The following is a 15,782-nucleotide window of genomic DNA, read 5'->3' on the forward strand; positions in this document are numbered from 1 at the left end:
TAAGACATCTATACAACGTCCAGGAAAGATGTTTTAAAAACTTTCATTCTGGCTACTCTGAGGACGTCTTCTGGATGTTCAATAATGAAGTCTTTGAAACGTCTTTTAGCGACGTCTATACAACACCCAAAATAAGACATCTATACAACGTCCAGGAAAGACGTCTTAAAAACTTTCATTCTGGCTACTCTGAGGACGTCTTCTGGAGTACGGCGACCACGTCTTTTTGACGTATTTTGGACCACTTTTTGCTCAGTGGGGAGAGTGACAGGATGCAAGGGGCAGAGAGAGAAAGAGAGAGAGATTCGCCTTATTCACCTGGCGGCCAGAACGAGGCTAAAGGGTACACTTGCCATTACACCTCAGTCCAGCAGATGGTGGTGGTAATGCACTCCGTTTGCAAATTGCCAAAAAAAAGCTCACCAAAAAAGAAGAAGGATTCACTGGCCTGTTCTTCTTCTTCAATGAGTTTTTTTGGCAGTCTGCAAATTGAGTGCATTACCACCACCATCTGCTGGACTTAGGTGTAATGGCAAGTGTACCCTTTAGCCTCGTTCTGGCCTCCGGGTGAATAAGGCGAACGGGGGTGGGATTGGGAAATGGCTGGTCGGAATTGAACCTATAGGTCCCCTTGGGCTCTTGGACCCATATAGGGTCTGGATGCTGCCACTTGCACCACAGCTCCCCTAAGATGCACATTGTTATCCATCTCACAGATTAAGAGATGAGGTGAGGACAGTGAGGAGGTGCTGATGTTAGGGTCTAACCTGATGTCCAGCAGCATTCATTGGTGGTTAGACCCACCATAACTGAACTCAACCCAAGGGAGCAATTCTCCCTCTGATGAGAGATTGATCTGTGACAAACACGTTGCATCACAAACAGATGGCATTTGTATACAGGTGCACAACATGCAGAGGCGAAATACCAGGCCAATGAAAACAACACTGAGGCATTCTGTAAAATCACCAGGTACTGAAAGTCTAATTTGAACAGCAAGTTTGGGAACGGGAAATGGCTCACAGCGATGAATGCAGGAGCGCTGTGAGCCAGAAATAGCACATGCCGCTGCATGTGTCCTCAGAGCTGGATGCCATGGTGGCAGTTGCAACCTCAGACCTTACTGTATGTCTGGATGCAGCAGTAGTAATGCTTCTTACTCACACTCTCTCTTCTCCTTGTCAACAATTTGGAAGAGCAATTGGAAATTCAACCATAAAACAGCCTACAGCATAGTGCTTTACTGGACCTGCAGTGGTAAACCAGACTTAATAAGTGCTGCTTTAAGCTTTAATTAATCATACATCAAATAGAGTGATCCATCATGCCTCAGCTCAGATTTATTCCCCATTAAATGACACTTAACCTGAAAATGGCAATTTTATAGATAAACCTTAATTAACCACAAGCAATGAGGAATGCTTTCTAATAGGACAATAACAACATGACAGTGCAAAGCAGAGGCATTGCAAGAGCACAATAACTGCCAAGGCATTGTGCATTAATAGGAGACCCCCGTGAAGCTCGTCCATGGAACTCAGTGCTATATGCACTAATTATCTGCAGGAATGAGGTGGGGGTGGGATCGCAGGGCTTATTTAACAAGCAGGCAGAAATCAAGCAGTATGTGTTCTCTGTACTGTCACACCCACTAGGTGCAGGTGCCAACTTATCTCACCCGGGTTCATCTGAGGTGATTCTGCACAGTGTAAACAATCAGGAACAGACTTGAAAGCAAAAGAAAAAAAATGTAGGCTTTTTTTGGAAGCAGTTTCAAATAGGACTTTGAAAGAAGCAAGTGGACAATACTGTTGGTATGATGTTACATTACATGCCCCTGAGAGAGACATGTATGGGGGTAATCAAAAGAAGTCGGAAAGAGGTGGTGATCTAATCCCAAACCACAGTGTCAAAACTAGGCACTCATTTCTTTCCATTTTCTTTGCATTTGAGTTGTATAGTGTAAACCCCAATGGAGACACACTCTACACTACAGTAGCTGTGGTGATGGTGTTCTGCAACTATAAGCAATTATTATTCTCTTTGAAGAAAACAGGTCAACTCACATCCCCACAGAGAAGGGATCCTCATAGGTACTGCTCAGAGGCATAGAGGCACTAAGATGTAGAAGGGCTCTAGTACTAAAACATTTTTTTTCATGTGTCTGTTCTCGGCTACTTTTTTGTCATTTTGGTGACTTCCCCCACAATCCCTGAGTGTAGTTAAATAAGAATGCTGTATTTCTGTATGTTTTTGGCAAAACCCTTAATGATGAACATTTTCTCATTCCAAAGTCTACAGGGGTATAGCCACTTCAGTGTTTCCCACAGAATTGAATTCCATTTGTGGTGGTTGGTTTGCAGAATTAACTTGACAGTTTTTAACAATTAGGACAGTGTGGTTATGATGCTAACCAGATTTAAGCACAATTTAGTACAACCTGGAAAATCATTGTGTGGTGGTCAAAGTTGATATTGTGGTGGGCCGCCACAAATAAGTCAATGTATGGGAAACACTGCACTTATTGCACAACGTCATCTACTGAGATGGAAAGTAAACATAGGGGTTTGTTGACAGATATTCAACATGAAGGCAGAATGAAATGGAGGGTTAAGGTGGCATGTTGTGATTTATTTTAGATCAATAAAACAATTTAAAAAAACTTGTATAACCTTTGGGTGACCAACAATGATTAATGTGGTTTAAGGTTTGTAAGTTGCTTTGGATAAAAGCTAAATGTACTTGTTGAAAGGAATAGCACAGAATTGTTTCATGGGAGGACAGAGGGTGTATAGTTTTATTTGTTTTGATTAGCAGTGTTGTATCAGCTTGAAAGAAAAAACAGGGTAGGTAGATGCAGGTGACAAATATCCCATGCTAACAGACGATAGTTTACTTAGCCAAATTGTTGACTGACAGCTGGCAAAGCCTTTTCTACTTGGTCTAGTAAGTGAGCTATTTGACTGCTGGCAAAGTCTGTCCTCCACTGCATCTGATTTAGGAAGAATGACAGTTGTTTTTTAAATGTTTATTTTAAACTAGGACATTTTCTAAATGTTTATTTTAAAACTCAATCTCGCTGTCATTTCTGTACATTGGTTCTGTGGGGAATGTCTTACAAAAGAGGCATGTGAGAAGTTGAAGCTGAAAGGCTGTGACAGGCTGTAATATTGGGTCACAACATACATTTCCTTTCCTCATAAGTCAGTTGTTAATGCTCAACAAGTATTCAATATGACAATAATATCGGTACATCAGAAGCAATTAAAGATGTTAAAATGTTTCCCTCTACATGCTGCATCATTAGCAATGTAGTTGGGAATAGACACAGTTGTGAGTGATCATTCTGTCGCTGTTCAGAAAGGACTTCTATTGAACTTCTATCCCATTCAGAAAGGACTTCTTATATTGTATAAAAATGCATATGTTTTTAGTGATGTTGACAAACATTTGTCTCGAGTTTTTTTATTTAAACTTTTTCAGGATATTTTCCTGGCCAGCTAGGAAAAATATGCATAAGTTCAATTGTGTTTTTCTGAAGTGTGTGGACACACTCCTGACTGATGTTAGTGGTTAACCAGTGAGACTGTAATTGATGGATCTTCATTGTGAGGCCAGTTCTGTGGGCAGTACCCACCTCTTCAGGACACGCTCTGTGGCTGGGACTCCCCATTTTCCCCTTTCCCCCCATTTTTCATATTACTCACCACATCTTTACTTTCTTTATATTGTTGGCTTGGCTCGTAAGATTTGACATTGCCCCAAATGCCATAAAATACTGATGGTAATGTAGAGGGCATTTGTTATGTTTATGCTGTGGTTATAAATGAATCTCACTACAAAGACAACCAAAGCAACTAATGGGTTTGGGTAATTTCTGGTACCACATACACAATAACTCTAAAAATAGAAGAATCTGAAATAGGTCTGGACTTGACACAGCATTGAAAAAACTCTTTAGAGATACAGTACAAAGAATGTATACAGATAAAGCATCAGCATCTAGCCGCACAGATAACAGATGTTATGCTAAGCAAATAATCATCATTTGCCCCCAACTATTTTGCATTTACACCAATAGCATCATTAGTCTTCCCAGTTCACCACAGACACCTCATCAAAATATATCATGAATGGCCCACATGTTGAGTAAAATTCCCCCACATTTCCCCTGTGAGAGTATTTTTTATCTGTTATAGCTATAAGTGGTACATAACCTCTTTGAGCCATCTGGCATTAGAAGGTGCATGGCCCTGGGCCCTTCCAGGTCAGCAGAGAGTGTGGCGCCGAGCTAATAATGTTGTGAATGCTACCACTGTGTAAAACCTCCCTGACTAGTACTGTAGGTTAGGGTGGTTCACAATATAATGGTATAAGTAAAAGTTTTCCAAATTTGTCCAGATCGCATTTTGCCTTGTTCCTATTGACATTTTGAACATCTGTACCAAAAATTGAGCCAATAGGACGCCAATAAAGGGTGGCACACTTTTTCACAATTGCTCAACCTAAGAATACATAACTTTCGCAGGAACCAGAAACATGAACAAAATAAAAGATAAGTATGGTCATTAATAATCTCTCCCTGTACTTATACTAAATGAGTAAGAACATTAGAACAGTTCAAACACTATTCCCTGTATGATGACTTTGTTCTTTTTGATACTTTATCTCTGTGTCCTTGCACAACACGGAGCAAAAATTGCTTTTGGTCTTCATTTCGCACAGATTTTTGACAGCATTTAATAAGGGTCATCAGGGTTCTGCCATCCATTTGGCCTTCAGTAAGAACCTCAAAGAAATGGATTGAGCAGCGAGTGACGAGGCTAGAGATGGTAGTACTGCTCTTGTGGAAGAAAGACTTGGCATCAAGTCTTTGAGCATCTTCCCAGGGCATCTTTCAAGATTTCTCAGCATTGTCTCTTTTTCTTTAACACAACAACAACAACACGTTACATTTATTTAGCGCTTTTCTCAACACTCAAAGCGCTTCACAGGGAAGGGGGGACCTCACTAACCACCACCAATGGTAGTGAGCTGAGCATCAAAAAATGCCAGGGCGACGAGTTCTTCTGACGGGTACCACAAATGTCGTCCAATGCTCTTCAATGCAGCATCTGCAATGGTTCTATCCGGATACATCATGTATAGTCTGTGCGTCAGTATTGTGAAAAAGTGTGCCACCCCTAAATGTGCAGCAATTGACTCCATTTTTGGTACAGATACTTACAATGCCAATTGGAACAAGACAAAACGCGATCTGGCAAAATTTGGTGAAAATGTTAACCACCCTACTGTAGGTGTTATCAGGTTTGACTCCAGATAGAGCAGAGAGTTGCAACTGTTCCGTATTCCGTAAGTTGGCAAAAGTTTGATCAAAAAGCCAACTAGCTTCGCTGGTGAGAAAACGCATGGGACTCATCAGTTGTAGCGCTATCCTACTGCATGCAGAGGGAATATGAAAGACAACTGTTTAACCTGCTCCTCGGATTGAGCACTGCGAATGGTGAGTTCCCAGACCCTACATGGGCACCCAGAACATGATATATAAATGGTACTATCAGCAAATCTGGATGACGTCATGTCCTTTGATATTTTAACCAAACACCAACAAAACACCAACAAAACAAACAGAGAGTGAACTATCCAACCCCTTACCTAAACCCTACTTCAGTTTGCTGAAGTGACGGTACCTTTAAGGTAGCAGGAGCAGTCTGAAATGTTTCACAAAGAAGGTCTAGAGTGGGAAATATTTTGGTATACAGTAGTTTAAAAGTGGACATGTCATTCTACAGTTCAGAGAAGAAAAACACAGCTATTAATGGAGGCTAAAAGCATGGGTTTTCTCTCCTTTGCAACTGTTGAAACAAGTAAACAAGACTAGTTAGCAGCTAATGTTAATTAACATTACACATCATAGTGTCTTGTTTCTACTGTTTTAGCAGGACCATTATCATATAATTATCTCCTGTTTATGCATTCATATGCATATAGGCTTGTGGGATATTTGTGGTTTGATATTGGAAAAATGTTAAAGGTAACAGAAAAGTCCACCAGGTTTGCATGCTCAAGGTGCAGAGAGGTCTGTTTAAGAAATTAGTGCATTACCTTAACTTGTCTTTTGGTCGCCGCCATCTTGAGGAAAAATACACACAAATCAGTAGGCTCAATGTGCAGCATGCATCACATTCAGTCAGATCTGCACAGCACTGCACGCTAGAAATGAGTCTTAGCCTAATGACAACAAATCAAGGTGGCGGTAACCAGAAAATAAACCAATCACATGCAACCCCAAGTTAAATTCTGATCTATCTATCAAACAAATGCATACCGGTACATCCCTTTATCTTAAGAATGGGACAAAACTAAGCAGGATGATATTGGCTGCAAATAGTCATTATTGCAAATTGCCATTAGGCCCATCATTAACAAGTCATGGCGGGGTGTCCAAAACAATATAAATATGTCATTGTGTCATTAAAGTAATGTGCTGAATTGATATTTGGAGTTCGGAGAGGTTTTACGTCATTATTAGAAATCAGGTGGCTTTTTTGAGCCTTGTTAGTGGTATAGAAATAGCTATTTCTTTTTACTGTACGTGTGCACTGAAGGCTAGCGTTAAACGCTAATTAGCGGTTTGCAATAAAACTGATCACATTCGACTAGCATGAAAATAAATCCCAGCGAACGGTCGAACTCGGTACACATGTGTTATTAACCCCTAGGTTCATTTTGCGCCGGAATTGTCCTTTAAGTAGTTCCAAGAGTAGCTCCTGGGCTAATCAGAACACTGGCACAGGTGCCACCTGTGAGGAATCCCAGGAGTCTCAGCGTCTAAGCATACAATCTGGCTCTCCCTGAACTACACATGCTGTTGAAGTGTTTCCTGTGTGTCAAAATAAAAGTCCCAGGCATAGCTCATGCTTTGAGCATTATATCTCCAGAACGGCTTGACACACATGCTTCAAATTAGGTACGAGTGTCTGTATGGACTCAAACATGAAGTGAGTTGATGTTGGAGGTCAAAGGTCAAGTCCATGAATACTTTGAGTGTGATATCTCAAGAATGTCTTGACGTACATGCCTTAAATTTGGTAAGAGTGTTTATATGGACTCAAAGATGAAGTGAATTGATGTTGGAGGTCAAAGGTCAAATGTCAAGGTCAAAAACACCTTAAGTGTGATATCTCAAGAATGCCTTGTCACACAAGCTTCAAATTTGGTTACTCCAAAAGTACCTTTGCAGGTATCATAATTACTCTACCAACCAGCTAGCAGCCAGCTCAATAGCCCCACCAACACCCACAACATACGCAGTCCTTAGGGTTTAAAACAAGGGGTCATTTGTTCAATTTCGTTTAACCAATCCAGAGATATTGGCCAAAATGTGAAAGGTATCCTCGTCTCTGCAAAAAAACAAGTTTTGAGAAAATTAGGAATCTGGTCAGCAACAACTGTTTAGGTGGCTGTTTCTTCTGCTAAATCTCTTGGCTAAAATAGAAAATTTCTTCAGAATAAGAGTGGATAACCTATTAATGATGACTTCTTGAAGAGATCAAAAGCCAAAACACAAAGTTATCAGACCAAAGAAAACAGAAACTTTCCTGTTCTCACGTACAGCAATTGTCTGAAGGAGGAAGAACCATGGTCTCATTAGCGAAACGTTCCCCTGGGACCGTTTTGGTAAACCCAGCCAAACGTCCCACCAGACACGTTTCTGAGGTGCAAATTAGCCAGGTGGGGTGCTAAAGAGAGACGTTTAGACGTCGTTTTACAAAATATAAGGGCACAAACCCTGAAATGCCGTCTATGAGTTAGCTGCCACATCTTGGTGGGGTTTTTTTTTCGCGAGCAGCCCGGGGGATTTTAGCACAATTGTCAACACGCTCGACTTCCGCTCCGAGGTGCAGCTGTTCGCAGGTTCGAATCCGGCTGTGTGCTGAGTCTGGTCTTCGTGCGTTGGGTTGAATTGCACAGCTCGGCCCTGCACACAGCCGGATTCGAACCTGCGAACAGCTGCACCTCGAAGCGGAAGGCACGCCCCATATGTGATGATGATCGATCTTTAAGGCCTATCTAGTAAAACTGACAGTTCAAGTTCATGAGAATATTAGAATAATAGAAGGTCTTGTAGGCTAGGCTACTGCTTCATGGTGCTGTTTTATTAGTAGCCTATATTCCCACCATCTGTCTTTTTGCAAGTTACAAATATACAGTATGGATGGATTCTTGCTTGATGGAAAAAGGAACAACCTCAAAGTTTATGGCTCGGCACCCAAACTTAAATCAGGTATGTAATAGGGCTAGTTTTGTACAGTAATTTCTCTCCAAAGTATTTGATCTTAGTCCACTCTCTTCCATTCATACAGTATCTAAAGTGCTTAGTTTGGAAAAAGTAGCCTATAGGTGCATGAGAACATGCAGTTGGACAGGAGTGTGTCACTTATTCTTTGTGAAAGTATTCTTTGAGAAAGTATTCAGATCAGACGCGCAACAACATTGAGACTGTAAATGCTATCGTCTGATGCATTCCATTTAAAGGTACTGCTCAACAGTGCTATTGGTCGGCTTTAAACAAATCTTTTATTGTTTTGATTGACCTAGGCTTGACTTTGCCCACTTTGTGCGTCTGACTTGCTCTCGCCACAGTGTGCATGCACTGGTGGCCAAATATGCCGCCAAACTCGGGGCCCTATACTTAAGGGCTGTTCACACCAAGAATGATAACAGCAAAAAAGTATTGTTCTAGCTAATATGAATGAAAACATCCACACATAAACTGTAACAATACGACATGAAGAACGATATCGTTAGGAATCACTTTCAGAACAATTTTGAGAACAAATAAAAGCTGACAGCTAATCAGAATCCATCTAATTTTAGCCATCTGCAAGCTATGCATGGGTCATGGCTCTTCTTTCAAGTTGTAAAACTACAGTAGTTTGACCTAGGGTCACTATACCTGGAGACATAATCATATCAGATTTAACATCACTGGCATGTTAGCTTGAGAACAAGACAGTTGAGGTCAACTCTGTGCTGGTTAGTGACAGGAATAGTACAATTTATTTTGTGTGGGGGACAGAAAAGTCAGCAGACATTGAGACCAGACATGGTGTTGTATTCTGACTGTGATCCTTTATTTGATTGAGCTAACTATCCACTTTGTATAATGTGATGAAGCCTCTAAAAGGAAGAAGTTAATGTACACTACAATGCTGAACTAAAGTAAGGAGTAAGCAAGGGAACCACGCTGGCAAGCACACTTAAGACTAGTCGGGATTGGTGTTATAGCAAGATGTTAAGGTGTTTGCTTTGTAGCAAAGTCAGTCAAAAAACTGTTAGGACGATTAGAGGTGTAAAGGAGTTTGAGCTGAAAAGGCAAGCCAATGATTATGGCACTCACAGACTACTTGGGGGTCAAAGAATTTAACACCTTTCCTGTGTATGTCTGGCATTTTTCAGCCTAAATCTTTCTGACAGTTGACTGAAAAACCTCCATTTTGCCTCTTTCCTCCATTGGAATGCCACATCATGCCCCGAAAGCCAGATTTGCAGGAGGGAAAAGGTAGCCTGGCCCCACCTGCACATATCTCTGCTCATTCTCATCTCACTAAGATACTAGTCTGGCTCCTCTCAATGACTTTAAGTTGCCCTCAGCCACCAGGATGTAGTTTCAACAAGTTCCTTAACTGCTTAGAGGTATAGGTTCATTGACTTTTTTTTAGAGATGACGAGTTAATTTTGTACACATTCAGTTTTCACTAAAGCCACTAATTTTAGTCCCTTGCCCAGTGGAACGGTTCCTGTGTTAACCACTGTAAACGTGACAATCCTTGAATAATGCCTACAACTGTAGTTAGTACTAAGTAGTAGTAAAAAAACACTAGGACATTTAATGCATATTGATTGGTCAAGCATTATTTCAAGTGCAAATTAAGATGAATGTAAGTATATCATAAGGAATGTAAGAGATTTAGATGTTGAGTGTGAGTGAGTTGGCACAGGGCCAGACTCATTTGGGTGGTGTGCTGCTGGTAAGTTAGGCTTAGGAAATCATTCTGCTAAAGCACCCCTACCTGCATTAATAATTTATCTGAAAGAAGAAGATAAATACTGTATCTATCTGATCTGTAGTTCAATCTCACAGCAAGGTAACAGCTATCAATTTGTTTTTAACAGAGCAACATTCATTACTAGTCCTACTTAGAAAAGTTGAAAACGTGAGTTGTGTAAGAACATTTGTCCAATGTAGGTCAAGCCAGCCCCTCAAATCTGTTGGTCTAGAGTGGAAACTGTTGCTGTCTGTGTGTGTGTGTGTGTGTTTGAGAGAGAGAGGGGAGGGAGATACTGGGAAGGATGGATTTTTATTAATTTCTGTCTCCCATTCACCCGGAAGATCCCCTGCCACCGCCGCACCGCAGTGTTGACATGTTGACATTAAACAAGGGGAACATCCCACCGGTTTACAGTGATTTGCGGTCCGGCGTGAACCCTGCGCGCCAGCCGTGGCCCCGGGTCATCTCCGCAGGGGGGGATGGGGTGGCAGCCCGACCAGCCGATGACCACAATAAACAACAACAGCCTGGCCAGGTCAGCTAGGGCTGGGGCCAGCCCAGGACATGACTTACTGGCTGGCTGGCGGGTGACCAGGCAGGCAAGCTGGTTGGGCTGCTCACTTTTCTAAGAAGGTGACTCAGGTACAAGCACTCCGGCAGCCAGTCCTGCTCGCCACCCCTCACCCCCACTTCCTCTTCTCTCTAGTCCTCGCCCTCCCTCGACGTCTCTTAAATCACCCCAGGCATCAGTTGTGGCCGCACTGCTCTTTGTCTGTGTGACCACGGAGGATTTAAACACTACTACTTATCAGCTCTTAACCTCACTGACCCCTTTGAGACTGATACAAATCCTGTTGTGCCAGAGAATTACATTAAGCTCTCTCTGACTTAGAGCCTGGGTGGAGCACATGGAGCGGAACGTTTGGGGCAGATTGGGAGCGGTGGCTAGCGAGGCGACGGCTTCTGTTGCGGATGCTGCCCTTGGTGTGTGTTTTGTGTGTGTGTGTGTCTGTGTTTGTGTGTGTGTGTGTTTATTCACAACATTTGGTTCGGATGCAGGGGTTTAATGTTTTTGCTTGTTGTGGGAGCAGGTGGGGAGGTGATGCGATGACTTCGGAGAATCTGTTCATATCCAGGTCTCCAGAAGTGAACCCTTGTAGAGCCTTCATTCCACAGGGTTCAAGGAAAGCGAGAAGCCTAATCTGGGAAGTTAAGAAGAAGCCTAATCTGGGAAGTTAAAGAAGTTTGTTTCAGGTCATGTTTTTTTAAATCATATGCAGAATGTTTGAGCTGCCAAACTTTTGAGGAATTGGTGTCCTGATGGAGTCTACATTCAGTTCTCTTTCTATAACAATCTGTCAGTCCAGGGAGGATGCCAAGTCAGCAGTAACACACACACACACACACACAAAGACCAGTGCTCAAATTACGTGGGAGCCAGAGGGAGCCGAGCTCCCTTAGAATGAGGACTGGCTCCCATGAAAACAACAAAGTCAAAAATATGAGGGGGTCTCTCATATCTGAAGGTGTCTGGCATTGTAATTTCATCTTAAACAACGCTCATTATCCATCCCTGTGCGATCTCTTACCATTAAAGACGTTCAATTAAAATATAGGCTACTACTGGACGTAGACCTACCCTACGCTCTTGAACGCAGTATGACTGCACTTCACCACCACACCACTAGACTATGTGCAAACCGCATACGATCGATATTGACAGCACTCGCAAGTCTGAAGAACTCACCCTGCTTTGATGCGAGTGTTTTGTGTATTTACATAGGCGTTCATTGGGCTAGCCTACATGGTTTGATATGTGCTGAAAAAGTCCTGTTTGCTATTGAACTTGCGCTTCGCCTCTTCTATGTTTATTGAAAAGTCATACATTATGGCCCATAATACAGCCTACTTCAATGATTGTGTGAATTGATCTGTAGCTATCCTCTGCCATTTAGAGCTCCGGAAAGTTCCAAGATATTTTGAAACATCTGTTAGCAATCTGATGCCAGAATATTTAATGGCTACCCGACAACATCTCAGCGCAAATTCCAAAATTGTTTGTTTATTTATTTCCACACACGAGACGACTGAACACCCAGGTGTGTACAGTAATGTGTACATTAGCCTATAATACTAGAACATAGTTTGGCTGCAATGGCTTTATTAATTTCTGCAAGTTAGTGCATTTTTGCCTGTGTATAAGTTAAAGACTACATGCATTATTGTGTTTGACACTGAGGATAGCCTATCTGAGACGGTGGTCTGGTTCAAATGAGTTACGTTATGAAATTGAGAATGGCACTCCGACTAAATCGTTTAGTCTATTTCTTTGTATTGCAAAATTGAAATGAAATATGGACTATTGCAATCAATCATATGTTGAAATAAATGAAAAGGAATCGATTTCTATGAAAAATCTCTGTCTGTTGTGTGTGTGTGTGTCAAGTTATAGCCTAGGGCCTACCATGCACATACTGCGCAAAAGCGCCACTCGCGCCTAGGCTATTTGTATCGCCTTTAGGCTATGCACAGGATGTGCCAACTTTTTTTGAAATAGAGAGACCCCCTTAAAGACAAAAAGATAATTCGAGCCCTGACACAGACCCAGAGAAATAGAGGTTTTCGCTCCTTCTCACTCTCTTTCTCTTGCATACACACACACTAACACATACACACATACAAATGTAAACCCACACATCGAGAGAGAGAGGCTCCTACACACACACACACACATGAAGAGAGGCTCTCCCACACAGAGCCCCTGAACTGTTCTGTAGCATCCAGCTGGGGAGGTTGGTTGCAGATCCCCCTGGATCTGGTTGAAGGTAACCAGATAGCCTTGCAATGTGGGCTAACAGTTATGGGAAATACTGATGGTGGCGTTGACACTTGACAGGCATCCCAAGTGAAGATTGGGAGCAGATGGGGCCTGGAGTGGAGCGGGAATCTATGGCTAAGGTGTGCCCATTGTGACGTCTATGTCAAACGCAGACGTACGCACACACACACACACACAAACCCTTTGTGAGGCCAAGTAAAATGTCTGGATGCCACCTGAAGTGCTTTACAATATGGATATGAGAAAAGAGGAGAAACTAAAGTTTTGCGTGTGTGTGTTTGTGTCTCAAGTCTTGGAAGAATATATTGGTAGAGGGTTTAGTAGCTCAGACTGGATTTGTCTAGTTCCTCCACATTTCCCCCAAACCAGCACATGTGAGTAATTAATTGTTTAATTTCCTCCTTGTACCACACCAGGAAGTTAACTTAACAGGACAAAGCACAGAGCTAGTCCATAAAGCTGACGTGTCTGCTTTCAAGGTCATTAGACAAGCAGTGCTTAAAGCACCTAACCAACGGGAAATGCTCCTGCTGGTCTTAGCCTGTCTATGCCAAATACATTTCCCATAATGAAAACTAAATGTGAATATGAGCCAGAAAACGTACTTATTGTACAGTGATACCAGATAACTTTTTGGTTCAGTTGACTGGCTGAGTGTGTTTGATCTTCTGTGTTGGTGACACTTTTCAACACAGATGCGAGTCAGACTTCTCTCACACTGTGAGTCACCGCATTTACTGTACTTTCAGATTCAGATGCTGTCAGATCAGGCTCTAAAGGGACACTAGCTCAAAGAATTTCCAGTAAAACAGACCATGACTCATGTCTTACTAAGAAAATAAAACTACCACACACACAGACACACACACACATTTATCATCTTGTTAAGAGGAAAAATACAGTTGGACTGATTGCAGAGGAAAGAGGAACAGAAACCACAAAACCTCTCCATGCAGGCAACCTTAGATAAACATTGTTCATCTTAGTGCACTTAGACCCTGAGATGAAGTCACAAAGGACATAAACAAAAGTTAGGGATTAAAACTCTGAGAGTGTGGGTGTTTCATTTCATGAATAAGGTCCCTTACCATATACTGTGTCATTTAATCCTGCTTCTTACTTGTTCCTGCGATCATGGTATTAGCAATTAAATGCTGTCTTCTATTTATTTCCTTGACTCTTTTCAAGTCCCTAACACTGCTTTTCGTATAATAAGGGTACACAATTAAGCATTTGTTAAGTATTAGTTAAGCATTAACATTAACGCTCTGGTGCGCGGCGCGAATGTGTTAGCATGTTGCTATGCTAGCAGGCTCAGACGTAGCCATAGAGAGAGGAAGACAGCAGTAATCAAAAACATCCACATTTTCCCTACTTAAATACAGTTGCTTGAGTAGTTGATAAAAATGTGTAAGGTCACACAACATGAAACGTGGCGATTTTCCAAGCGAATAAACAGGAGAACTACAATGTGTGGCGCAATAGCACTTGGGAGTACTTCGACCTAGCGTAGTAATATTAATTAACACCTAATTGTAGATCCTATCCACCACAGAGTTTAGAATCCATGCTTGATCGACCCCTCAGCCTCCTCCTCCCCTCTGAGCGAAAGAGAGAGAGGCACATACACTAGAGGTGCACGGATGAGCTATTATTTCAACCGTAACTGCATAGCAAAACTTATCTTCCATCCGCACCAAAGTTTTTTGACCAATTTTCAAAACCGCACCTGCCCGCCATCCGCTGGTTGTTTTAATGTATATGGGTGATGCGGCGCTGCTTACGTGAGGCTAGAAAGCTCTTGCCTGTTGTAGAAAGACTGATCCAATGCAGCAAATATATTAAAAGGCTAAAGTCCTACATTGGCTATGTTGTAGCCTATCCCCAGAATATCAGCAGCAAACTCAGTCTCTGTCTCGCAAAACAGTCTCCAAATAAAACGCACATCGGCCTGTAGCCTACAATTTTATCATTGTAATAAAAAACGCAATTTGGCACATAATTTCAACATGCTGCTATTTAGCCTACTAATTAATGCCTATTGTATTTTATTTTTTGCAAAAAGAAAGAAATCCTTGATAAAATAACAAGTCATTCACATGATAGGCTACTTTACGCACTGTCATGTCAGGGTGACACTATGACAAGCCTGTTCTGAAGACTCCCATTCATTTTGACTGCATGGGAAGAAAGGTAGTGTTGACGAACTGACCGATGTGTCGGTTAAATAACCCGGTTCGTGTCACTGAGCCGGGAGAATCGAGTGCCAAACGTCAATAAACCAACTCAGTGTTCCTAATATCATTCGTTTTCACATACAGAGCAACACTGGCTTGATTGGCTGTGCTCGAGTGTTCTCGTCGCTACTCTTTCATCGTATCGCGTATTACCGCCTCTACTGGAGTGGTAGTAGAATCAGTCAAACTATATCAAGCCTGTATGGCTCTGAGTCTCATAATCGTGGCTGCCAAACGAGTCAAACAGTTTGCTAGGTTCTCCGGGGCTCGTAACCCTGGCTGCCACACGAGTCGGGAGCGTACCTATGTTCCCCGCTTTGTATGGGACCGGGGAACATAGGACCCTTTTTTAAAACCCTAACCATAACCATAATCCTAACCCTAACCCTAACCCCGAGCGGGGAACATAGGACCCGGGGAACATAGGGATGACTCCCACGAGTCAAACAGTTTGTAGCTGCTCCCAAACGTATTCTTCCGGTCAGATTAAAACGTACGCTTCAACTGATGTTTGTCGTTTCTTTTATTGCATTTCTTCGCAACTTAAGCTCATTCAATCACCATCAAAACACCGTCAAACACCGTGAAAAACTGAAATAAAATACATAATACATTCTCACATGAGCACATTGTACATAAGCATGTTCTTAA

At 42.0% G+C, this 15,782-nt stretch overlaps 1 long non-coding RNA gene across 1 annotated transcript; it reads right to left on the bottom strand.

Annotated features, from left to right (window-relative positions):
- Positions 1-7,804: 7,804 nt before the first annotated feature.
- LOC121693219 lies at positions 7,805-14,433 on the bottom strand. The gene is made up of 3 exons (XR_006025434.1): positions 14,422-14,433; positions 14,278-14,282; positions 7,805-7,888 (listed from the first exon to the last, which is right to left on the bottom strand). It is a non-coding gene; the product is annotated as an uncharacterized LOC121693219 (long non-coding RNA).
- Positions 14,434-15,782: the final 1,349 nt, after the last annotated feature.

This window comes from Alosa sapidissima, chromosome 19 (genome assembly GCF_018492685.1).
Source record: "Alosa sapidissima isolate fAloSap1 chromosome 19, fAloSap1.pri, whole genome shotgun sequence".
NCBI lineage: Eukaryota > Metazoa > Chordata > Actinopteri > Clupeiformes > Clupeidae > Alosa > Alosa sapidissima.